Below are 25,368 nucleotides of genomic sequence, written 5' to 3'. Positions count from 1 at the left end.
TAATACTTTCTCCTCATTTTGTTCTGCATCAGTAACATTTTCTAAATCTTCTTCTTCCACAGGTCATGTGACTGCTATAACATTTAAAGAATTTCTTCCGCAGATAGTGAACGAGAGCAGTGAGGTCCGGATTCAGTGCAGCCATGATGATACTGGCAAAACTCAAATGCTCTGGTTCCAGCAAAAAAAAGACAGCCTGGTTCTGACTGTCATTGGGTTTGTGTATGTACAAGGTTCCCCAACATACGAGGGGGAGATGGAAAAACAATTCAAGCTCACAAAAGAAGGAAACAACTAAGGGAACGCTGATCATTCGCAGAGCAAAACTGTCAGACTCGGCTGTTTATTTCTGCGCTGCCAGTACACAGTGATGTGGTTTAATGACACTCCCTCACTAAAACCCCTCAGCGTCTTCCTGTTAGTGAGATATTTGCACGTGCAGTTGAGGAGTGTCTCTCCTAGTACATCACTGGAGGAGGCACAAACTTGAAAATGTCTCCAGCTGTGATCGGATTTCTTCTCATCTTGCTTCCATGTAATGCAACTAACTGCAAACATAACAATTAATTATGTCCTTTTAAATCATTTTTTAAAAAAAGCAATCATGAATGTTTTTTCACCTGCTGCAGCTACAAAAATCTGTCTTTTTCCAACAGATCGAGCTACGAGTGTGACGTTTCAGCCGACTTTTCCAATAATAGTCAGCGACGCCACCAGGGTAGAAATCAAATGCAATCATGACGATGATGGCCTCTATTACATGCTCTGGTACCAGCAAAAGCAGAGCGGTTTGATGACGTTCATTGGATACAGCTCCGTCGGCAGTGACGCCGTATATGAGAAGCAGTTTGAACATCGGTTTGAGATGACAAGAGAAAATACCAAAGCAGGAGCTCTGATTATTCAGAGCGTCAGCCTGTCAGACTCGGCTGTGTACTTCTGTGCAGGCAGTACACAGTGATGTGGTTTAATGTCGCCTCATTACTAAAAACCCTTCTTCTCTCTGTTCTCTCTGTTGTGTTCATGTTCAAGACTCAGAGTGGAGGGCTGGTGGAATTAAACTCAGCTCAATGACTTTTCTAGCATTGAAAACACAATTAGTTTGGAAATGTTGTGATTATTCACAGTCAAACAGTCTCAAAAATCATTTAAATATGAAAGTGTTCAACTATTTTGAGTGATAATTATCTTTTAGGGCGTGAAATGGAATGGGTGGATTGCAATACACAATTTAATCCCAATAATCATCAAAGTATATGCTTAAAATGCTGCAAAAACATATGGAGTAACTTTACCTGACATTTTGTTGAGGAGAAAACAAAATGTAAAGCGTAAAAGATAGTGAAAAACAAACAGTCTTAAATTATGACATGACTCATTGTCAGGTCTCATCAAGCTAAGGTCTTGTTTCCATGTTTATTCAGTCATTTCTTTCTGTTTCCTGTTTTATTGTGGCGTCTAACTACCCTCATGTTTTCAGATCTGTTTCCTGTCTTTGTGTGATTGTCTGCCCCGCCCTGATGTGTTTCACCTGTGTTCCATTATCACCTCCTGCCTTGTTTATAAAGTGTGTGTGTTCCCTGCCTCTTTGCCAGTTCATTGATGTCACTCGTAGCAAGCTTTCAGCATTTTTTACCCCATTCTGGATACTCAGCCCTTGATACACACCTCCCTCCCTCTTCCCCATGAGACTTATTCTTCTCAGCACATTACTTTACTCACATCATTCAGCCTGACGATGTCTTCATTGATGCAAATCTTTGGTTTACTCCTAATCTGCTTTTACAGTAAGCTCTCAAATGTCATCCTGAATTACATTTTTATCATTATCTATATAACAATCAAGCTAAAGATAAATACTTTCTCCTCATTTTTGTTCTGCATCAGTAACATTTTCTAAATCTTCTTCTTCCACAGGTCATGTGAGCGCCGTTACATTTCAAGAATTTCCTCCGCAGATAGTGAAAGAGAGCAGTGAGGTCCAGATTCAGTGCAGCCATGATGATAGTACCAAAACTCAAATGCTCTGGTTCCAGCAAAAAAAAGACAGCCTGGTTCTGACTCTCATTGGGTTTGTGTATGTACAAGGTTCCCCAACATACGAGGGGGAGATGGAAAAACAATTCAAGCTCACAAAAGAAGGAACAACTAAGGGAACGCTGATCATTCGCAGAGCAAAACTGTCAGACTCGGCTGTTTATTTCTGCGCTGCCAGTACACAGTGATGTGGTTTAATGACACTCCCTCACTAAAAACCCCTCAGCGTCTTCCTGTTAGTGAGATATTTGCACTTGCAGTTGAGGAGTGTCTCTCCTAGTACATCACTGGAGGAGGCACAAACTTGAAAATGTCTCCAGCTGTGATCGGATTTCTTCTCATCTTGCTTCCATGTAATGCAACTAACTGCAAACATAACAATTAATTATGTCCTTTTAAATCATTTTTTTTTAAAAAGCAATCATGAATGTTTTTTCACCTGCTGCAGCTACAAAAATCTGTCTTTTTCCAACAGATCGAGCTACGAGTGTGACGTTTCAGCCGACTTTTCCGAGAATAGTCAGCGACGCCACCAGGGTAGAAATCAAATGCAATCATGACGATGACGGCCTCTATACCATGCTCTGGTACCAGCAAAAGCAGAGCGGTTTGATGACGTTCATTGGATACAGCTCCGTCGGCAGTGACGCCGTATATGAGAAGCAGTTTGAACATCGGTTTGAGATGACAAGAGAAAATACCAAAGCAGGAGCTCTGATTATTCAGAGCGTCAGCCTGTCAGACTCGGCTGTGTACTTCTGTGCAGGCCAGTACACAGTGATGTGGTTTAATGTCGCCTCCTTACTAAAAACCCTTCTTCTCTCTGTTCTCTCTGTTGTTTTCATGTTCAAGACTCAGAGTGGAGGGCTGGTGGAATTAAACTCAAGACAATTCAATTACTTTTCTGGCATGGAAAACACAATTAGTTTGGAAATGATGTGATTATTCACAGTCAAACAGTCTCAAAAATCATTTAAATATGAAAGTGTTCAACTATTTTGACTGATAATTATCTTTTAGGGCGTGAAATGGAATGGGGTGGATTGCAATACACAATTTAATCCCAATAATCATCAAAAATATGCTTAAAATGCTGCAAAAACATGTGGAGTAACTTTACCGGACATTTTGTTGAGGAGAAAAGAAAATGTAAAGCGTAAAAGATAGTGAAAAACAATCTTAAATTATGACATGACTCATTGTCAGGTCTCATCAAGCTAAGGTCTTGTTTCCGTGTTTATTCAGTCATTTCTTTCTGTTTCCTGTTTTATTGTGGCGTCTAACTACCCTCATGTTTTCAGATCTGTTTCCTGTCCTTGAGTGATTGTCTGCCCCGCCCTGATGTGTTTCACCTGTGTTCCATTATCACCTCCTGCCTTGTTTATACAGTATGTGTGTTCCCTGCCTCTTTGCCAGTTCATTGATGTCACTCGTAGCAAGCTTTCAGCATTTTTTACCCCATTCTGGATACTCAGCCCTTGATACACACCTCCCTCCCTCTTCCTCATGAGACTTATTCTTCTCAGCACATTACTTTACTCACATCATTCAGCCTGACGATGTCTTCACTGATGCAAATCTTTGGTCTACTCCTTATCTGCTTTAATAGTAAGCTCTCAAATGTCATCCTGAATTACATTTTTATCATTATCTATATAACAATCAAGCTAAAGATAAATACTTTCTCCTCATTTTTGTTCTGCATCAGTAACATTTTCTAAATCTTCTTCTTCCACAGGTCAGGTGAGCTCCGTTACATTTCAAGAATTTCCTCCGCAGATAGTGAACGAGAGCAGTGAGGTGCAGATTCAGTGCAGCTATGATGATACTGGCAAACCACAAATGCTCTGGTTCCAGCAACAAAAAGACAGCCTGGTTCTGACTCTCATCGGGTTTGTGTATGTACAAGGTTCCCCAACATACGAGGGGGAGATGGAAAAACAATTCAAGCTAACAAAAGAAGGAACAACTAAGGGAACGCTGATCATTCGCAGAGCAAAACTGTCAGACTCGGCTGTTTATTTCTGCGCTGCCAGTACACAGTGATGTGGTTGAATGACACTCCCTCACTAAAACCCCTCAGCGTCTTCCTGTTAGTGAGATATTTGCACTTACAGTTGAGGAGAGTCACTGGAGGAGGCACAAACTTGAAAATGTCTACAGCTGTTATCGGATTTCTTCTCATCTTGCTTCCATGTAATGAAACTAGCTGCAAACATAACGATTAATTATGCCCTTTTAAATCATTTTTTTTTAAAAAGCAATCATATGAATGTTTTTTTTTCACCTTCTGCAACTACAAAAATCTGTCTTTTTCCAACAGATCGAGCTACGAGTGTGACATTTCAGCCGTCTTTTCCGATAATAGTCAGCGACGCCACCAGGGCAGAAATCAAATGCAACCATGATGACGGGCGCCTCAATAACATGCTCTGGTACCAGCAAAAGCAGAGCGGTTTGATGACGTTCATTGGATACAGCTCCGTCGGCAGTGACGCCGTATATGAGAAGCCGTTTGAAAATCGGTTTAAGATAACAAGACCCGGTACCAAAGCAGGAGCTCTGATTATTCAGAGCGTCAACCTGTCAGACTCGGCTGTGTACTTCTGTGCAGGCAGTACACAGTGATGTGGTTTAATGTCGCCTCATTACTAAAAACCCTCTTCTCTCTGTTCTCTCTGTTGTTTTCATGTTCAAGACTCAGAGTGGAGGGCTGGTGGAATTAAACTCAGCTCAATGACTTTTCTAGCATTGAAAACACAATTACTTTGGAAATTAGTTGATTATTCACAGTCACACAGTCTCAAAAAATAATCTAAATATGAAAGTGTTCGACTATTTTGACTGATAGTTATCTTTAAGGGCGTATAATGGAATGCGGTGGATTGCAATACACAATTTAATCCCAATAATCATCAAAAATATGCTTAAAACACTGCAAAAACGTGGAGTAACTTCACCTGGCATTTTGTTGAGGAGAAAAGAAAATGTAAAGCGTAGAAGACGATGAAAAACAAACTATCTTAAATCAGTACATTACTTATTGTCACGTCTCATCAAGCTAAAGTCTTCAGGTTTCCATGTTTATTCAGTCATTTCTTCCTGTTTTCTGTTTTATTGTGGCGTCTAACTCCTCCTTTGTTTCAGATCTGCTTCCTGTCCTTGTGTGATTGTCTGATGTGTTTCACCGGTGTCCAATTATCCCCTCCTGCCTTGTTTATAAAGTGTGTGTGTGTTCGCCTGCCTCTTTTCCAGTTCACCTTTGTCTCTCATAGCAAGCTTTCAGCATTTTTTACCCTGTTTTGGATACTCAGCCCTTGTGATTCCCTTACCTGATCTCTCTGAGGATGTGTTGTGGATGTCCAATACAGCAAAGCTCCAGTAAGCAAGTGCTGTCTTTTAAAGAACATCTGATTCCAGGGAAGAGTCTCCACAGGCAAACACCATAGTTTATTTGCAGCAGTGTGCAGGTGCAGTGATTGTACAAACCTTCAGTGTAATGAGTGGGTGGAGCATTGTCAGATTAGAGAGCAGTGACCAATCAAGGTCCAACAATGTGCTGGAGTTCAGCCAATCACCACAGCAGGAGATCAACAGAGTTTATTTATAGGAGTCATATCCATTCCCCCTTGGATCGTTTTGGATCAATTCTTAAAACTTATTAGAAAAAAAAAAAAAAAATCAAACATAGAGCTTGTTCTGACACCTTTTCACACCGCGACTTTCTCACGTGAGATTATGCGCGAGGTTTTCACCGGTCCGGATGTGCATTGTATTAACATGTAATGAGGCGCGCGTTGATTGGCCGCAGGAAGGACAGAGCCGGAATGGGGGGCGAGCCTGCATGCACGCAGACTCCAAAACATAAACAGCCCCCTGTCATGTCGCACACACTAAATGACGAACCTTACAGAATTCAGGCATTTATGTACGAGCCGGAGTCGGAACCCGAACGGGAGAGTGAAGAGGCAGAGACAGTGAAGAGACACGTTTACAGCAGGATGTCTCTGAATGGTAAATTCTTTTTTTTTTTCCTTAGTTTCCACACTCGTGTTTTACATGTAAGACCTGAGTTTTAATGCTGGCGGACACGATGTATGGCGTGAAAATGACAGAGAAATAGGCAGATTCGACGTGCTTACTCAGAAAGTCTGGCTGAGGACGGCTGTGAGCCGATGCATATGCAAGTAGCCTCCTGTGGTAACGTCACCACAGGAGCAGAGTCAAAATCTCGTGCTTTAGGAACGCGCACTATTGTGTGCTATTCCTGTTCGGAAAAAGAGCTAAAGCAAAAGAACTGAACCACTTTCAAACTCCAGCTTTTCAGGCAAGTTTCAACAGACGTCCAACACCAATATGCATGATTTAACGAGAGAAATTGCGATTTCCGACTCCTTTAAGTGTCTGTACTCAGGGGCGGTTCTAGTGGGGGGCCAACAGGGGCCATTGCCCCCGTAACTCTGAGTCTGGACCCCCCTGTGGCCCCCCTGACAGGGAGTCTGCATCAATAATACAATGACAGATTTCTTGCAATGATTTTGTTTTGAAGGGAAAGTCATAAATAAAGTGTCTCAGCAGTTTACTACCCAATCAAAATTGCTGAAATTGTAAACACTGTTTTGTCTGAATGAGGGATTTATCTTTTTTTCTGGGTTGTATGTGCCCCCTAACAAAAAAGTGGCCCCAACCTGGCCCCCCTATTAAAACTTGTCTAGAACCACCACTGTCTGTACTTACTGTCATCAAAACATGAAAAATTAGGTTTTCATCATCTGAGACATGGAGCAGCGTATTATTAGATGATCTTCGGTCATATTTTTATATTTTGTCAGCGGGGGTAAACTGCATGTTCAAATTGTGCTCTTCAAACATGGGGGAAATACGAGGGGATGATCGATCCCATAGGAATCCTTGCAAAACTCTACGGGGCCAACAGAATCCTCTGCTTGAGCCTTTTGAAGTAACAAGAAAAAAAGAGAGAAGAGAGAGAGAATATAGAAGAGAGGCTTCATGTTGGAGACAAGAAATAAAATAAATCAGTCTCAAATTCTGGTTGAACTTGAGGTATCTGGACTGCAACACATTCTGGCCCTTAATTCAACTCAGTTTAAATTTAACCTGCTCCTCCTTGTGTAAGTTAAGGAATGTAGACAATACGGGGCTCACAGCTCCAAGGGACGTTGGAGCTGTGTGTGGGTCAAAGGTTAGCAGGAGACAAGGCCACTATAGGGACTAAAACAGAGCCTGACTCCTATGTCAGGTGAAGGAAGATGAAACGTGTACATCTCCAGAAAAGGATAGAGAGATCATTTAGATAATTTTGGAGTACAAGACCCAAGGAGGGACAGTAACAGATTTAGCCATTTATTGGAGATGAGCAGGGAAATAAACCACCTCCTTTTCATGTCGATTGGATAGATGGACCCTCAACCCACCACAGTGACCAATTAGGTCAGGTAGGCAGGTACAGCCCAAGGGACTTTAAGAAGGCCCCTACGAGTAGAGATGGGGGGTGACACTTGGAAAACCTCTTAAGAGCAAAGGCTGAGGTTTTGAGGGAGCAGAGGGCAGAGCGCTTTGGCATTGTTTTGTCCACAGATTTGATAATATCAGAACGCGGCCGCTTCTGACCTGGACTCAAGGCGTTAGATTCTGTTTCAATAAAGATTGCTTCTTCATTCTAACCACCTTGCCTCTGCAGACTCCTTTTATGATCAAACTACACGCCGACACCTTTGAGAAGAAAAGCCCAGAAACCACAAACTCATCAGATACATTTTTAGTTTTCGTGGCTTTGATTATCGTTTCTCACGTTCGTTACGTGCAAAGAAGCAGAATCATTCAGATCAGCTGTGTGCAGAGGAAGAAGGTGGGGAAGAGGAGGTGTGACGTAGAAGGGAAGGTAGTCATTGCTCATTTCTAATGAGTTCGTTAGAGCAGAGGACCATGTGAATGCTCCACCTATGATACCAGATTTAAATATATATTTTATCTGTACATTTGAAAGAAATCAGTGTATTTTGGTTTTTTGTCACTGTTGCACAGCTTTCAATTCAGTTTCCAGGATGTCTCCAGCTTTATACACATGTGGGTTTTTACTGCTCGTACTCACAAGTAAGTCAGACTCAATATTACATGACTATTCTTTTAATATCAAGTACTGTAGTTTTGTACAGCTTATTCTGCAACCATTTTAACTGAATAAAAATTACAATTTCATTGACTTGAATTGGTTTTGTTCACAGGAAAAGTGTCAAGTTTTGAAGTTAAACAGCCCTCTTCTGAAGTTGTGGTGGAAGGGACGAAGCAGCTCGACATTCCCTGCAGTCATGATAACAACAATCTCCGAACGATGTTGTGGTACCAACACCAACAGAACAGTCAGACTATGATCCTCATTGGGTACACAGTCGTCATGAGTAACCCGACCTACGGGGACCAGTTTAAGGACTCCAGATTCCAGATTAAAAGAGAAGACATACTGAAAGGATCTCTGATCATTCAGCAAGTGAACACATCAGACTCAGCTGTGTATTTCTGCGCTGTCAGAGCACAGTGATGTGGTTTAATGGCACCGCTTGACTAAAAACCTCCTACAACACAGAAACTAGTGACAGCTGCTGCTCAGGGTTTCAGTTATGTGAGAACTGATATAATTATGCTAATTACTGGACTCTGATTCTTGATATTCTGTTGATAATTGATGAAGAAGTAAGTGAACATGCACCTTGTGCTGATGTAAACTTACTTACTTCAAAATACTTTTATATTTAGCATTCTTTGAAAGCTTAAAACAACAACAGAAGATACTTGGATTCTGCCAGACAAACTGAATGGAGCCATTTTATTTGTTTAATTATTGACATTTTAAAACAAGTCAACATCTACCTCAGCCTTCTCTGTGCCTTTCTGCACCTTAAAGTATCAGCTGATTACCGCTGAGTATGATATATGCAGGACCTCCCCCTCCAGTCATGTGATCATGGGAGCATTAGACTTTGTGTTTCCTCTGTGTTGAACAGTTTGACTCCATTCTTCACCTGGACGGAGGCTCATCATGCTGATCTCACTCATTTATCTGTCACTTCTTTTACACTCAGGTAAATTTTGTGAATTAACTCAAAATGGATGTAACAGCTGACCGACACTTGAAAGGTCAAGTTCTCATCAAATGTTCATATCTTATGTTTTACCTGAGAATTTGATTTAAAAGTAATCAGTGTATTTTGGTTATTTGTCACTGTTGCACAGCTTTAACTTCAGTTTCCAGGATGTCTCCAGTTTTATACACATGTGGATTTTTACTGCTCTTGCTCACAAGTGTCAGACTCAATATTATGACATTTATTTTAATATCAAGTACTGTAGTTTTGTACAGCTTATGAACAACCATTTTAACTGATTAAAAACAACAATCACATTGACTTGAATTGACTTTGTTCACAGGAAAAGTGTCGAGTGTTGAAGTTAAACAGCCCTCTTCTAAAGTTGTGGTGGAAGGGACGAAGCAGCTCGACATTCCCTGCAGTCATGATGACAGCAACCTTGAAGTGATGCTGTGGTACCAACACCAACAGAACAGTCAGTCTATGAGCCTCATTGGGTACACATACCTTAAGAATGACCCGAATTACGAGGACCAGTTTAAGGACTCCAGATTCCAGATTAAAAGAGAGGACACACTGAAAGGATCTCTGCTCATTCAGCAAGTCAAGACATCAGACTCAGCTGTGTATTTCTGCGCTGCCAGCACACAGTGATGTGGTTTAATGGCACCGCTTGACTAAAAACCTCCTCCAACACAGAAACTAGTGACAGCTGCTGCTCAGGGTTTTAGTTATTTGAGAACTGACATAATTATGATGATTACTGGGCTCTGATTCTACTAATTGATGAATAAGTAAGTGAACATGCAGTTGTACTCATGAAAACTTATTTAGTACAAAATACTTTTATATTTGGCATCCTTTTAAAGCTTGAAAAGCAGCAGAGGAGACTTGGATTCTGCCAGACAAGCTGAATTGAGCCATTTTATTTGTTTAATTATTGACATTTTAAAACAAGTCCCCATCTACCTTAGCCTTCTTTGAGCCTTCCTGCACCTTAAAGTATCAGCTGATTACCGCTGAGTATGATATATGCAGGACCTCCCCCTCCAGTCATGTGATCATGGGAGCATTAGACTTTGTGTTTCCTCTGTGTTGAACAGTTTGACTCCATCCTTCATCTGGATGGAGGCTCATCATGCTGATCTCACTCATTTATCTGTCACTTCTTTTACACTCAGGTAGGTTTTGTGAATTAACTCATGATGGATGTAACAGCTGACCGACACTTGAAAGGTCAAGTTCACATCAAATGTACATATCTCATGTTTTACCTGTGAATTTGATATGAAAGTGATCGGTGTATTTTGGTTATTTGTCACTGTTGCACAGCTTTAACTTCAGTTTCCAGGATGTCTCCAGCTTTATACACATGTGGATTTTTACTGCTCGTGCTCACAAGTAAGTCAGACTCAATATTACATGACTATTCTCTTAATATCAAGGACTGTAGTTTCTGTAACATCTGTACTACTTTGAGCGTATTCGACAACCAAATGAATAAAAACAAGTTCATTGACTTGAATTGACTTCGTTCACAGGAAAAGTGTCGAGTGTTGAATTCAAACAGCCCTCTTCTAAAGTTGTGGTGGAAGGGACGAAGCAGCTCGACATTCCCTGCAGTCATGATGACAGCAGCCTCCAAGTGATGCTGTGGTACCAACACCAACAGAACAGTCAGACTATGAGCCTCATTGGGTACACGTTCCTTGTGAGTGATCCAAACTATGAGGACCAGTTTAAGGACTCCAGATTTCAGATTAAAAGAGAAGACAGACTGAAAGGATCTCTGATCATTCAGCAAGTGAACACATCAGACTCAGCTGTGTATTTCTGTGCTGCCAGCACACAGTGATGTGGTTTAATGGCACCGCTTGACTAAAAACCTCCTACAACACAGAAACTAGTAACAGCTGCTGCTCAGGGTTTTAGTCGTTTGACAACTGAAATAATTATGCTGATTACTGGGCTCTGATTCTTAATATTCTGTTGATTATTGATGAAGAAGTAAGTGAACATGCAAATGTACTCATGTAAACTTATTTACTACAAAATACTTATATTTAACATTCTTTTAAAGCTTAAACAAACAATAGAGGAGACTTGGATCATGCCGACAAGCTGAATGGAGCCATTGTATGTTTTTGTTGCCTTCTTTCAGCCTTCCTGCACCTTAAAGTATCAGCTGATTACCGCTGAGTATGATATATGCAGGACCTCCCCCTCCAGTCATGTGATCATGGGAGCATTAGACTTCGTGTTTCCTCTGTGTTGAACACTTTGACTCCATCCTTCATCTGGACGGAGGCTCATCATGCTGATCTCACTCATTTATCTGTCACTTCTTTTACACTCAGGTAGGTTTTGTAAATTAACTCATGATGGATGTAACAGCTGACCGACACTTGAAAGGTCAAGTTCACATCAAATGTTCATATCTCATCTATCATATCTGCATTCACTCTTGTGTTTATTGAGATGAAACACAAAGAAACATTATCCTTCATCTGCTGCAGGTCTCACTGTTGTAGTTCTTCAATCTGGAGATCAAATATCTGACCCTGGACTTCCATTGAAGTTGGAGTGCAGCATGGGTCCAGGGATCAGCATGATCAGCTACACCATGTTCTGGTACCGACAACACCACTACGGAGCTCCATTGGAGTTTCTCATCAAAGAACATGAGCAGAAGTCGGGACACTTCCAGTCCTCTATTGACGCTTCCAAAAACAGCTTCACTCTTGAAATAAGTGAGCTGCTTCTCAGTGACAGCAGCACCTACTACTGTGCTGCCAGTCACAGTGATGCACACAGAGCAGACCGTCATACAAATAATAAGAGTGACTGTCACAGATGGCACACAGGCAGGAAGGAGCTGTGGCTCCACTGGTTTGGCTGTTCAAAACCAGTGAGGAGAGAATATTAAAGAGAAGCTTCATGTTGGAGACAAGAAATCAGTCTCAAATTCTGGTAAAACTCATCAGATACAGTTTTAGTTTTCACAGCTTTGGTTGTCGTTTCTCACGTTTGTTAAGTGCAAAGAAGCAGAATCAGTCAGATCAGCTGTGTGCTGAGGAAGAAGGTGGGGAAGAGGAGGTGTGACGTAGAAGGGAAGGTAGTCATCGCTCATTTGTAATGAGTTTGTCAGAGCGGAGGACCATGTGAATGCTCCACCTCTGATACCAGATTTCCATATATGCTGTAGCTGTAAATTTGATATGGCTTTAACTTCAGTTTCCAGGATGTCTCCAGCTTTATACACATTTACTGCTGGACTTTTACTGCTCGTGCTCACAAGTAAGTCAGACTCAATATTACATGACTATTCTCTTAATATCAAGTACTGTAGTTTCTGTAACATTTGTACAACTTTGAGCTTATTCTACAACCAAGTGAATAAAAACAAAAATCACATTGACTTGAATTGATTTTGTTTGCAGGAAAAGTGTCGAGTGTTGAATTTAAACAGCCGTCTTCTAAAGTTGTGGTGGAAGGGACGAAGCAGCTCGACATTCCCTGCAGTCATGATGACAGCAACCTCCCAGTGATGCTGTGGTACCAACACCAACAGAACAGTCAGTCTATGAGCCTCATTGGGTACTCGTACTCCGTGGGTGACCCGAGCTATGAGGACCATTTTAAAAACTCCAGATTCCAGATTAAAAGAGAGGACACACTGAAAGGATCTCTGATCATTCAGCAAGTGAACACATCAGACTCAGCTGTGTATTTCTGCGCTGCCAGCACACAGTGATGTGGTTTAATGGCACCGCTTGACTAAAAACCTCCTACAACACAGAAACTAGTGACAGCTGCTGCTCAGGGTTTTAGTCGTTTGACAACTGAAATAATTATGCTGATTACTGTGCTCTGATTCTTAATATTCTGTTGATTATTGATGAAGAAGTAAGTGAACATGCAAATGTACTCATGTAAACTTATTTACTACAAAATACTTATATTTAACATTCTTTTAAAGCTTAAACAAACAATAGAGGAGACTTGGATCATGCCGACAAGCTGAATGGAGCCATTGTATGTTTTTGTTGCCTTCTTTCAGCCTTCCTGCACCTTAAAGTATCAGCTGATTACCGCTGAGTATGATATATGCAGGACCTCCCCCTCCAGTCATGTGATCATGGGAGCATTAGACTTTGTGTTTCCTCTGTGTTGAACACTTTGACTCCATCCTTCATCTGGACGGAGGCTCATCATGCTGATCTCACTCATTTATCTGTCACTTCTTTTACACTCAGGTAGGTTTTGTAAATTAACTCATAATGGATGTAACAGCTGACCGACACTTGAAAGGTCAAGTTCATATCAAATGTTCATATCTCATCTATCATATCTGCATTCACTCTTGTGTTTATTGAGATGAAACACGAAGAAACATTATCCTTCATCTGCTGCAGGTCTCACTGTTGTAGTTCTTCAATCTGGAGATCAAATATCTGACCCTGGACTCACAGTGAAGTTGGAGTGCAGCATGGGTCCAGGGTTCAACATGATGAGCTACACCATGTTCTGGTACCGACAACACCACTACGGAGCTCCAGTGGAGTTTCTCATCAAATAACATGAGCAGAAGTCGAGGCACTTCCAGTCCTCTATCGACGCTTTCAAAAACAGCTTCACATTTGAAATAAGTGAGCTGCTTCTCAATGACAGCAGCACCTACTACTGTGCTGCCAGTCACAGTGATGCACACAGAGCAGACTGTCATACAAATAACAAGAGTGACTTTCACAGATGGCACACAGGCAGGAAGGAGCTGTGGCTCCACTGGTTTGGCTGTTCAAAACCAGTGAGGAGAGAATATTAAAGAGAAGCTTCATGTTGGAGACAAGAAATCAGTCTCAAATTCTGGTAAAACTCATCAGATACAGTTTTAGTTTTCACAGCTTTGGTTGTCGTTTCTCACGTTTGTTAAGTGCAAAGAAGCAGAATCAGTCAGATCAGCTGTGTGCTGAGGAAGAAGGTGGGGAAGAGGAGGTGTGACGTAGAAGGGAAGGTAGTCATCGCTCATTTGTAATGAGTCTGTCAGAGCAGAGGACCATGTGAATGCTCCACCTCTGATACCAGATTTCCATATATGCTGTAACTGTAAATTTGATGTGGCTTTAACTTCAGTTTCCAGGATGTCTCCAGCTTTATACACATGTGGATTTTTACTGCTCGTGCTCACAAGTAAGTCAGACTCGATATTACATGACTATTCTCTTGATATCAAGTACTGTCATTTCTGTAACATCTGGACTACTATGAGCTCATTCCACAACCAAGTGAATAAATACAAAAATCACATAGACTTGAATTGACTTTGTTCACAGGAAAAGTGTCGAGTGTTGAAGTTAAACAGCCCTCTTCTAAAGTTGTGGTGGAAGGGACGAAGGAGCTCGACATTCCCTGCAGTCATGATGACAGCAGCCTCCAAGTGATGCTGTGGTACCAACACCAACAGAACAGTCAGTCTATGATCCTCATTGGGTACACAGTCCTCATGGGTGACCCGAGCTATGAAGACCAGTTTAAAGAATCCAGATTCCAGATTAAAAGAGAAGACAGATTGAAAGGATCTCTGATCATTCAGCAAGTGAACACATCAGACTCAGCTGTGTATTTCTGCGCTGCCAGCACACAGTGATGTGGTTTAATGGCACCACTTGACTAAAAACCTCCTACAACACAGAAACTAGTGACAGCTGCTGCTCAGGGTTTTAGTTATTTGAGAACTGACATAATTATGATGATTACTGGGCTCTGATTCTTGATATTCTATTAATAATTGATGAAGAAGTAAGTGAACATGCAGCTTGTGCTCATGTAATCTTACTTCCTACAAAATACTTTCATATTTAGCATTCTTTTAAAGCTTAAAGAAACAAGAGAAGATACATGGATTCTGCCAGACAAACTGAATGGAGCCATTTAATGTTTTTGTTGCCTTCTTTCAGCCTTCCTGCACCTTAAAATATCAGCTGATTACCGCTGAGTATGATATATGCAGGACCTCCCCCTCCAGTCATGTGATCATGGGAGCATTAGACTTTGTGTTTCCTCTGTGTTGAACACTTTGACTCCATCCTTCATCTGGACCGAGGCTCATCATGCCGATCTCACTCATTTATCTGTCACTTCTTTTACACTCAGGTAGGTTTTGTGAATTAACTCATAATGGATGTAACAGCTGACCGACACTTGAAAGGTCAAGTTCACATCAAATGTTCATATCTCATTTATCATATCTGCATTCACTCTTCTGGTTATTGAGATGAAACACAAAGAAACATTATCCTTCATCTGCTGCAGGTCTCACTGTTGTAGTTCTTCAATCTGGAGATCAAATATCTGACCCTGGACTCACAGTGAAGTTGGAGTGCAGCATGGGTCCAGGGTTAAACATGGTCAGCTACAACATGTTCTGGTACCGACAACACCACTACGGAGTTCCAGTGGAGTTTCTCATCAAGAGTAGGACTTACCTGCTGGACACTTCCAGTCCTCTACCGACAAATCCAAAAACAGCTTCACTCTTGAAATAAGTGAGCTGCTTCTCAATGACAGCAGCACCTACTACTGTGCTGCCACTCACAGTGATGCACACAGAGCAGACCGTCATACAAATAACAAGAGTGACTGTCACAGATGGCACACAGGCAGGAAGGAGCTGTGGCTCCACTGGTTTGACTGTTCAAAACCAGTGAACAGAGAATATAAAAGAGAAGCTTCATGTTGGAGACAGGACATGAAATAAAATAGTCTCAAATTCTGGTTAAACTCATCAGATACAGTTTTAGTTTTCACAGCTTTGGTTGTTGTTTTTCACGTTTGTAAAAATTCAAATAAGCAGAATCAGTCAGATCAGCTGTGTGCAGAGGAAGAAGGTGGGGAAGAGGAGGTGTGACGTAGAAGGGAAGGTAGTCATCGCTCATTTGTAATGAGTCTGTCAGAGCAGAGGACCATGTGAATGCTCCACCTCTGATACCAGATTTCCATATATGCTGTAACTGTAAATTTGATATGGCTTTAACTTCAGTTTCCAGGATGTCTCCAGCTTTATACACATGTGGATTTTTACTGCTCGTGCTCACAAGTAAGTCAGACTCAATATTACATGACTATTCTCTTAATGTCAAGTACTGTAGTTTCTGTAACATCTGTACTACTTTGAGCTTATTCTACAACCAAGTGAATAAATACAGAAATCACATTGACTTGAATTGACTTTGTTCACAGGAAAAGTGTCGAGTGTTGAAGTTAAACAGCCCTCTTCTAAATTTGTGGTGGAAGGGACGAAGCAGCTCGACATTCCCTGCAGTCATGATGACAGCAGCCTCTTATTGATGCTGTGGTACCAACACCAACAGAACAGTCAGACTATGATCCTCATTGGGTACACATATGGCGTGAGCGAACCAAATTATGAGGACCAGTTTAAGGACTCCAGATTCCAGATTAAAAGAGAGAACACACTGAAAGGATCTCTGATCATTCAGCAAGTAAACACAGCAGACTCAGCTGTGTATTTCTGTGCTGCCAGCACACAGTGATGTGGTTTAATGGCACCGCTTGACTAAAAACCTCCTCCAACACAGAAACTAGTGACAGCTGCTGCTCAGGGTTTTAGTTATTTGACAACTGATATAATTACGTTGATTACTGTGCTCTGATTCTTAATATTCTATTAACAATTGACTAGTGCAGTGCCCGTAAGAAAAATGTATTCCTATAAAAAAGTGGGAGGTTAAGTAGCTTTTTCATGGATGGCCAAATGAGGCTGTGTTTGTAGATGGGGCGTCAGGGATATTTAGGCTTGTTGTGAAATCCGATATTTCCAGGGTATAATTGGCCGTTTTTGACTATTTTTGATTTAGCCATTATATTTCACCTTAAAAACTATTTACTTGGTGTCATCATTTTCAGCACAACCTCACATGTGTGACTGTACAGTTATTTTTTTATTTTGACATACTGTATTAACACAATGGACCTAAAAATCTGAGTAGAAAAAGTTACATTTTTTTACTGTGAAAACCACAAATATGTTTAACAAACCATTTTTTATTACTTATAATGCAAATATAAATTGTTGTTTGCTAAATATGTGCATACATTTTAAAAATGTACAAAGTTATAGGTAACTATTTACAATTAAATGCAGGCAATGCTCATTCAGCAGTCTCCTAATTGTTTTGACTCATTAAACACAAAAACGACTCCACTACACACTAAACACACTACACCAAACACTACATAACACACTAACTATACACTCCAAACACACTAAATGTACCAAATCTCTCAACTCACAATATCGCTGTCTCTACACAGACCGTCGTCGCCTGTCATTCATCTGCCTAGGTCCCTCCCACAACTTCCTGTTCCTCAACAACCAAACTTGCTGCTTGGACACTTTGGTGACAAAAGCCAGTTTTTACCGTTTCTTCCTCCACCAGACACAAAGCAAACGTGACAGCAATGTTCGCGAAAAAGCGTGGCGGACATTATATACCCTAAGTCCGGTTTTGGACGTGCCATCACGTCCGGTCCGTCGCCTCGGGAGGTGGGTAGTGTGGGTTGGCTAGCAGCTAGCAGCTAGCTACACACGAACATCCACAGATTCCAATTCCACTTTGTTGTCCGCGCGCACCGGATCTCCTCAGACCCGAACAGACTCGGTCCGGACTCTTTTAGTCTCATTAATACACAACAGTCAGTTTAGATGCACCAAACAGAACGGGACCGATCCGCAGGCAAAATCCCGGTCCAGCTCGCGCAGCTGCAGGTACAAATCTGCTTGTTTCTTAAGGTGGGGGGTCGCGGTGGGCTCTGCAGTGACTGGCTCTGGTGCGCACGTGACTGTGGTGGCTCCAGTGGACAATGCTCGCTGAATTGGTAAAGCATTTCTGAAATAATTTATTCACGGTATCATTGCAGTCCAAACAAATGCGACATTGCACACCATTGAACCCAGCAGCAGCCATGTTGAAACTCTCAGGTCAGTCTGACCCTGATCCGCAGTGATATTTGAGGCACACACAGACAGACAGACTGAGGTGTCTGGAGGACAACACATTCTGACTTACTTAAGTTCGATTCAATCATGACTGACCCACTTAGTTTGAATTCAATCATGACCAATTGTTTTTCATTGTGTGAATAGAAGTCCAGGAGGTAGCTTCCAACTGTAAGGGGTCAAAGATAACAGATGATTAAGTGCTTAGCTAAGCTTGACCTGCATGCCAAATAATAAGAGATGACTAAGCACAGATCAAACCCCTTTGTCTTCTGTTAAGTAATGTGGCAAGGGAACCAATCAGAAGAAGTGGGTGACTTTGAAGAGAGACTCTTAAAAAAGGCCCTGACAGAAGGAACAGGGGGGTGGCATTTGGAAAAACCTCGTAAGAGCAAAGGTTGAGGTTTTAATGGAGCAGAGGACAAGCATTTTGGCATTGTTTTGTCCTCAGATTTGATAATATCAGAACACGGCCGTTTCTGATCCGGACTCAAGGCATTAGATTTTTTTTTAATAAAGATCGCTCTATTTTCCACCCGGCCTTGCCTCCGCAGTATCCTTCATTATTGAACTACACATCGACACCTTTGAAGAGGGAAGCCCAGAAACATCAAGACAGACAGAGATTCCCTGCTTTTATAGAGAGATGAAGTAAGTGAACATGCAGCTTGTGCCCATGTAAACTTTAGATTCCAAAACAATTTTAAATGACTGTATTTACACCTTTTTAAAGCTGAAATCTTCACTGTAGCTGTGAGGTAAAAAAAAACAAAAAAAAAAACTCTTTTTAAGTTATTTAAGGATCTCTGTGCTCTGCAGACTTGGATCATGCCAGACAAGCTGAACGGAGCCATTTAATGTTTTTGTTGCCTTCTTTAAGCCTCCCTGCACTTTAAAGTATCAGCTGATTACCGCTGAGTATGATATATGCAGGACCTCCCCATCCAGTCATTTGATCATGGGAGCATTAGACTTTGTGTTTCCTCTGTGTTGAACACTTTGACTCCATCCTTCATCTGGACGGAGGCTCATCATGCTGATCTCACTCATTTATCTGTCACTTCTTTTACACTCAGGTAGGTTTTGTGAATTAACTCATAATGGAGGAAACAGCTGACCGACACTTGAAAGGTCAAGTTCACATCAAATGTACATATCTCATGTTTTAGCTGCACATTTGATATTAAAGTAATCATTGTATTTTGTTTATTTGTCACTGTTCCACAACTTTGACTTCAGTTTCCAGGATGTCTCCAGCTTTATACACGTGAATTTTTACTGCTCGTACTCACAAGTAAGCCATACTTAAGTCTTTGCTCAATATTATATGATTTTTCTCTGAATGTTATGTAATATCTGTTCTACTTGGCAATGAGAGAACTGAATAAAAATAGGAATTTCATTGACTTTAATTGACTTTGTTCACAGGAAAAGTGGCGAGTGTTGAATTTAAACAGCTCTCTTCTAAAGTTGTGGTGGAAGGGACGAAGCAGCTCGACATTCCCTGCAGTCATGATGACAGCAACCTCGAAGTGATGCTGTGGTACCAACACCAATAGAACAGTCCGTCTATGAGCCTCATTGGGTACACAGTCTACGTGAGTGACCCAAACTATGAGGACCAGTTTAAGGACTCCAGATTCCAGATTAAAAGAGAGGACAGACTGAAAGGATCTCTGATCATTCAGCAACACAGCAGACTCAGCTGTGTATTTCTGCGCTGCCAGCACACAGTGATGTGGTTTAATGGCACCACTTGACTAAAAACCTCCTCCAACACAGAAACTAGTGACACCTGCTGCTCAGGGTTTTAGTTATTTGAGAACTGATATAATTATGTTGATTACTGGGCTCTGATTCTTGATATTCTATTGATAATTGATGAAGAAGTAAGTGAACATGCACCTTGTGCTGATGTAAACTTACTTACTTCAAAATACTTTTATATTTAGCATTCTTTGAAAACTTAAAACAACAACACAAGATACTTGGATTCTGCCAGACAAGCTGAATTGAGCCATTTTATTTGTTCAATTATTGACATTTTAAAACAAGTCCACATCTAATTCAGCCTTCTTTGAGCCTTCCTGCACCTTAAAGTATCAGCTGATTACCGCTGAGTATGATATATGCAGGACCTCCCCCTCCAGTCATGTGATCATGGGAGCATCAGACTTTGTGTTTCCTCTGTGTTGAACACTTTGACTCCATCCTTCATCTGGACGGAGGCTCATCATGCTGATCTCACTCATTTATCTGTCACTTCTTTTACACTCAGGTAGGTTTTGTAAATTAACTCATGATGGATGTAACAGCTGACCGACACTTGAAAGGTCAAGTTCACATCAAATGTTCATATCTCATGTTTTAGCTGCACATTTGATATGAAAGTAATCAGTGTATTTTGGTTGTTTGTCACTGTTGCACAGCTTTAACTTCAGTTTCAGGGATGTCTCCAGCTTTATACACATGTGGATTTTTACTGCTCGTGCTCACAAGTAAGACAGACTCAATATGATGACATTTATTTTAATATCCAGTACTGTAGTTTTGTACAGCTTATTCTTCAACCATTTTAACTTAATAAAAACAGCAATTTCATTGACTTGAATTGACTTTGTTCACAGGAAAAGTGTTGAGTGTTGAATTTAAACAGCCCTCTTCTAAAGTTGTGGTGGAAGGGACGAAGGAGTTCGACATTCCCTGCAGTCATGATGACAGCAGCCTCCCAGTGATGCTGTGGTACCAACACCAACAGAACAGTCAGTCTATGATCCTCATTGGGTACACATACCTTAAGAATGACCCGAACTACGAGGACGAGTTTAAGGACTCCAGATTCCAGATTAAAAGAGAGGACACACTGAAAGGATCTCTGATCATTCAGCAAGTAAACACATCAGACTCAGCTGTGTATTTCTGCGCTGCCAGCACACAGTGATGTGGTTTAATGGCACCGCTTGACTAAAAACCTCCTACAACACAGAAACTAGTGACAGCTGCTGCTCAGGGTTTTAGTTATTTGAGAACTGATATAATTATGATGATTACTGGGCTCTGATTCTTGATATTCTATTGATAACTGATGAAGAAGTAAGTGAACATGCAGCTTGTGCTCATGTAATCTTATTTCCTACAAAATACTTTTATATTTAGCATTCTTTTAAAGCTTAAAGAAAGCTGGATTATGCCAGACAAGCTGAATTTAGCCATTTTATTTATCTATTGACATTTTAAAACAAGTCCCCATCTACTTCAGCCTTCTTTGAGCCTTCCTGCACCTTAAAGTATCAGCTGATTACCGCTGAGTATGATATATGCAGGACCTCCCCCTCCAGTCATGTGATCATGGGAGCATTAGACTTTGTGTTTCCTCTGTGTTGAACAGTTTGACTCCATCCTTCATCTGGACGGAGGCTCATCATGCTGATCTCACTCATTTATCTGTCACTTCTTTTACACTCAGGTAGGTTTTGTGAATTAACTCATAATGGAGGTAACAGCTGACCGACACTTGAAAGGTCAAGTTCACATCAAATGTTCATAACTCATATTTTAGCTGCACATTTGATTTGAAAGTAATCAGTGTATTCTGGTTATTTGTCACTGTTGCACAGCTTCAACTTCAGTTTCCAGGATGTCTCCAGCTTTATACACATGTGGATTTTTACTGCTCGTGCTCACAAGTAAGCCAGACTCAATATCATGACATTTATTTTAACATCAAATACTGTAGTTTTGTACAGCTTATGAACAACCATTTTAACTGAATAAAAACAACAATCACATTGACTTAAATTGACTTTTTTCACAGGAAAAGTGTCGAGTGTTGAATTTAAACAGCCCTCTTCTAAAGTTGTGGTGGAAGGGACGAAGCAGCTCGACATTCCCTGCAGTCATGATGACAGCAACCTCAATATGATGCTGTGGTACCAACACCAACAGAACAGTCAGTCTATGATCCTCATTGGGTACACATACCTTAAGAATGACCCGAACTACGAGGACCAGTTTAAGGACTCCAGATTCCAGATTAAAAGAGAGGACACACTGAAAGGATCTCTGCTCATTCAGCAAGTCAAGACATCAGACTCAGCTGTGTATTTCTGCGCTGCCAGCACACAGTGATGTGGTTTAATGGCACCACTTGACTAAAAACCTCCTCCAACACAGAAACTAGTGACAGCTGCTGCTCAGGGTTTTAGTTATTTAAGAACTGACATGATTATGATGATTACTGGCTCTGATTCTTAATATTCTATCAACAATTGATGAAGAAGTAAGTGAACATGCAGCTTTTGCTGATGTAATCTTATTTCGTACAAAATACTTTCATGTTTAGCATTCTTTTGAAACTTCAACAAACAACAGAAGATACGTGGATACTGCCAAACAGGCTGAATTGAGTCATTTTATTTATCTATTTATTGACATTTTAAAACAAGTCCCCATCTACTTCAGCCTTCTTTGAGCCTTCCTGCACCTCAAAGTATCAGGTGATTACCTCTGAGTATGATATATGCAGGACCTCCCCCTCCAGTCATGTGATCATGGGAGCATTAGACTTTGTGTTTCCTCTGTGTTGAACAGTTTGACTCCATCCTTCATCTGGACGGAGGCTTCATCATGCTGATCTCACTCATTTATCTGTCACTTCTTCTACACTCAGGTAGGTTTTGTGAATTAACTCATAATGGAGGTAACAGCTGACCGTTACTTGAAAGGTCAAGTTCACATCAAATGTTCATATCTCATGTTTTAGCTGCACATTTGATATGAAAGTAATCAGTGTATTTTGGTTATTTGTCACTGTTGCACAGCTTTAACTTCAGTTTCCAGGATGTCTCCAGCTTTATACACATGTGGATTTTTACTGCTCGTGCTCACAAGTAAGCCAGACTCAATATCATGACATTTATTTTAACACCAAATACTGTAGTTTTGTACAGCTCATGAACAACCATTTTAACTGAACAAAAACAACAATCACATTGACTTAAATTGACTTTGTTCACAGGAAAAGTGTCAAGTGTTGAAGTTAAACAGCCCTCTTCTAAATTTGTGGTGGAAGGGACGAAGGAGCTCGACATTCCCTGCAGTCATGATGACAGCAACCTCCAAGTGATGCTGTGGTACTAACACCAACAGAACAGTCAGTCTATGAGCCTCATAGGATACACAGTCCTTAAGAGTGACCCGAATTACGAGGACCAGTTTAAGAATTCCAGATTTCAGATTAAAAGAGAAGACACACTGAAAGGATCTCTGATCATTCAGCAAGTGAACACATCAGACTCAGCTGTGTATTTCTGCGCTGCCAGCACACAGTGATGTGGTTTAATGGCACCGCTTGACTAAAAACCTCCTACAACACAGAAACTAGTGACAGCTGCTGCTCAGGGTTTTGGTTATTTGAGAACTGACATAATTATGATGATTACTGGGCTCTGATTCTTGATATTCTATTGTTAATTGATAAAGAAGTAAGTGAACGTGCAGCTTGTGCTCATGTAAACTCATTTAGATTCAAAACTGATTTGAAAAGACTTCATTCACACCTTTTTAGAGCTGAAATCTTCACTGTAGCTGTGAAGTGTAAACTTCTTTTTAAATGATTTTAGGATCTCTGTGCTCTGGAGATTTGGATCATGTCAGACAAGCTGAATATGAACCATTTAATGTTTTTATTGGCTTCTTTGAGCCTTCCTGCACTTTAAAGTATCAGCTGATTACCGCTGAGTATGATATATGCAGGACCTCCCCCTCCAGTCATGTGATCATGGGAGCATTAGACTTTGTGTTTCCTCTGTGTTGAACACTTTGACTCCATCCTTCATCTGGACCGAGGCTCATCATGCTGATCTCACTCATTTATCTGTCACTTCTTTTACACTCAGGTAGGTTTTGTAAATTAACTCATAATGGATGTAACAGCTGACCGACACTTGAAGGTCAAGTTCACATCAAATGTTCATATCTCATCTATCATATCTGCATTCACTCTTCTGGTTATTGAGATGAAACACAAAGAAACATTATCCTTCATCTGCTGCAGGTCTCACTGTTGTAGTTCTTCAATCTGGAGATCAAATATCTGACCCTGGACTCACAGTGAAGTTGGAGTGCAGCATGGGTCCAGGGATCAGCATGATCAGCTACACCATGTTCTGGTACCGACAACACCACTACGGAGCTCCAGTGGAGTTTCTCATCAAATAACATGAGCAGAAGTCGAGGCACTTCCAGTCCTCTATCGACGCTTTCAAAGACAGCTTCACTCTTGAAATAAGTGAGCTGCTTCTCAATGACAACAGCACCTACTACTGTGCTGCCAGTCACAGTGATGCACACAGAGCAGACCGTCATACAAATAACAAGAGTGACTGTCACAGATGGCACACAGGCAGGAAGGAGCTGTGGCTCCACTGGTTTGGCTGTTCAAAACCAGTGAGGAGAGAATATAATAGAGAAGCTTAATGTTGGAGACAGCACATGAAATAAATCAGTCTCAAATTCTGGTTAAACTCATCAGATACAATTATAGTTTTCACAGCTTTGGTTGTCGTTTCTCATGTTTGTTAAGTGCAAAGAAGCAGAATCAGTCAGATCAGCTGTGTGCAGAGGAAGAAGGTGGAGAAGAGGAGGTGTGACGTAGAAGGGAAGGTAGTCATCGCTCATTTGTAATGAGTCTGTCAGAGTGGAGGACCATGTGAATGCTCCACCTCTGATACCAGATTTCCATATATGCTGTAACTGTAAATTTGATATGGCTTTAACTTCAGTTTCCAGGATGTCTCCAGCTTTATACACATGTGGATTTTTACTGCTCGTGCTCACAAGTAACTCAGACTCGATATTACATGACTATTCTCTTGATATCAAGTACTGTAGTTTCTGTAACATCTGTACTACTATGAGCTTATTCTACAACCAAGTGAATAAATACAGAAATCAGATTGACTTGAATTGACTTTGTTCACAGGAAAAGTGTCGAGTGTTGAAGTTAAACAGCCCTCTTCTAAAGTTGTGGTGGAAGGGACGAAGCAGCTCGACATTACCTGCAGTCATGATGACAGCAGCTTAAACGTGATGCTGTGGTACCAACACCAACAGAACAGTCAGTCTATGATCCTCATTGGGTACACAGTCCTCATGGGTGACCCGAGCTATGAGGACCAGTTTAAAAACTCCAGATTCCAGATTAAA

The 25,368-nt window shown here is 41.0% G+C and overlaps 1 protein-coding gene across 1 annotated transcript in view; it reads left to right on the top strand.

Annotated features, from left to right (window-relative positions):
* The window catches only part of LOC115566089 (M1-specific T cell receptor beta chain), a gene marked incomplete in the record, with an annotated part of 384,816 nt that overhangs the window by 333,269 nt on the left and 26,179 nt on the right, over positions 1 to 25,368 (top strand).

Source organism: Sparus aurata, chromosome 16 (assembly GCF_900880675.1).
Source record: "Sparus aurata chromosome 16, fSpaAur1.1, whole genome shotgun sequence".
Classification (NCBI taxonomy): Eukaryota; Metazoa; Chordata; class Actinopteri; order Spariformes; family Sparidae; genus Sparus; species Sparus aurata.
The sequence above is the reverse complement of the archived record's forward strand: the minus strand, read 5'-3'. Positions and strand labels throughout refer to the sequence as shown.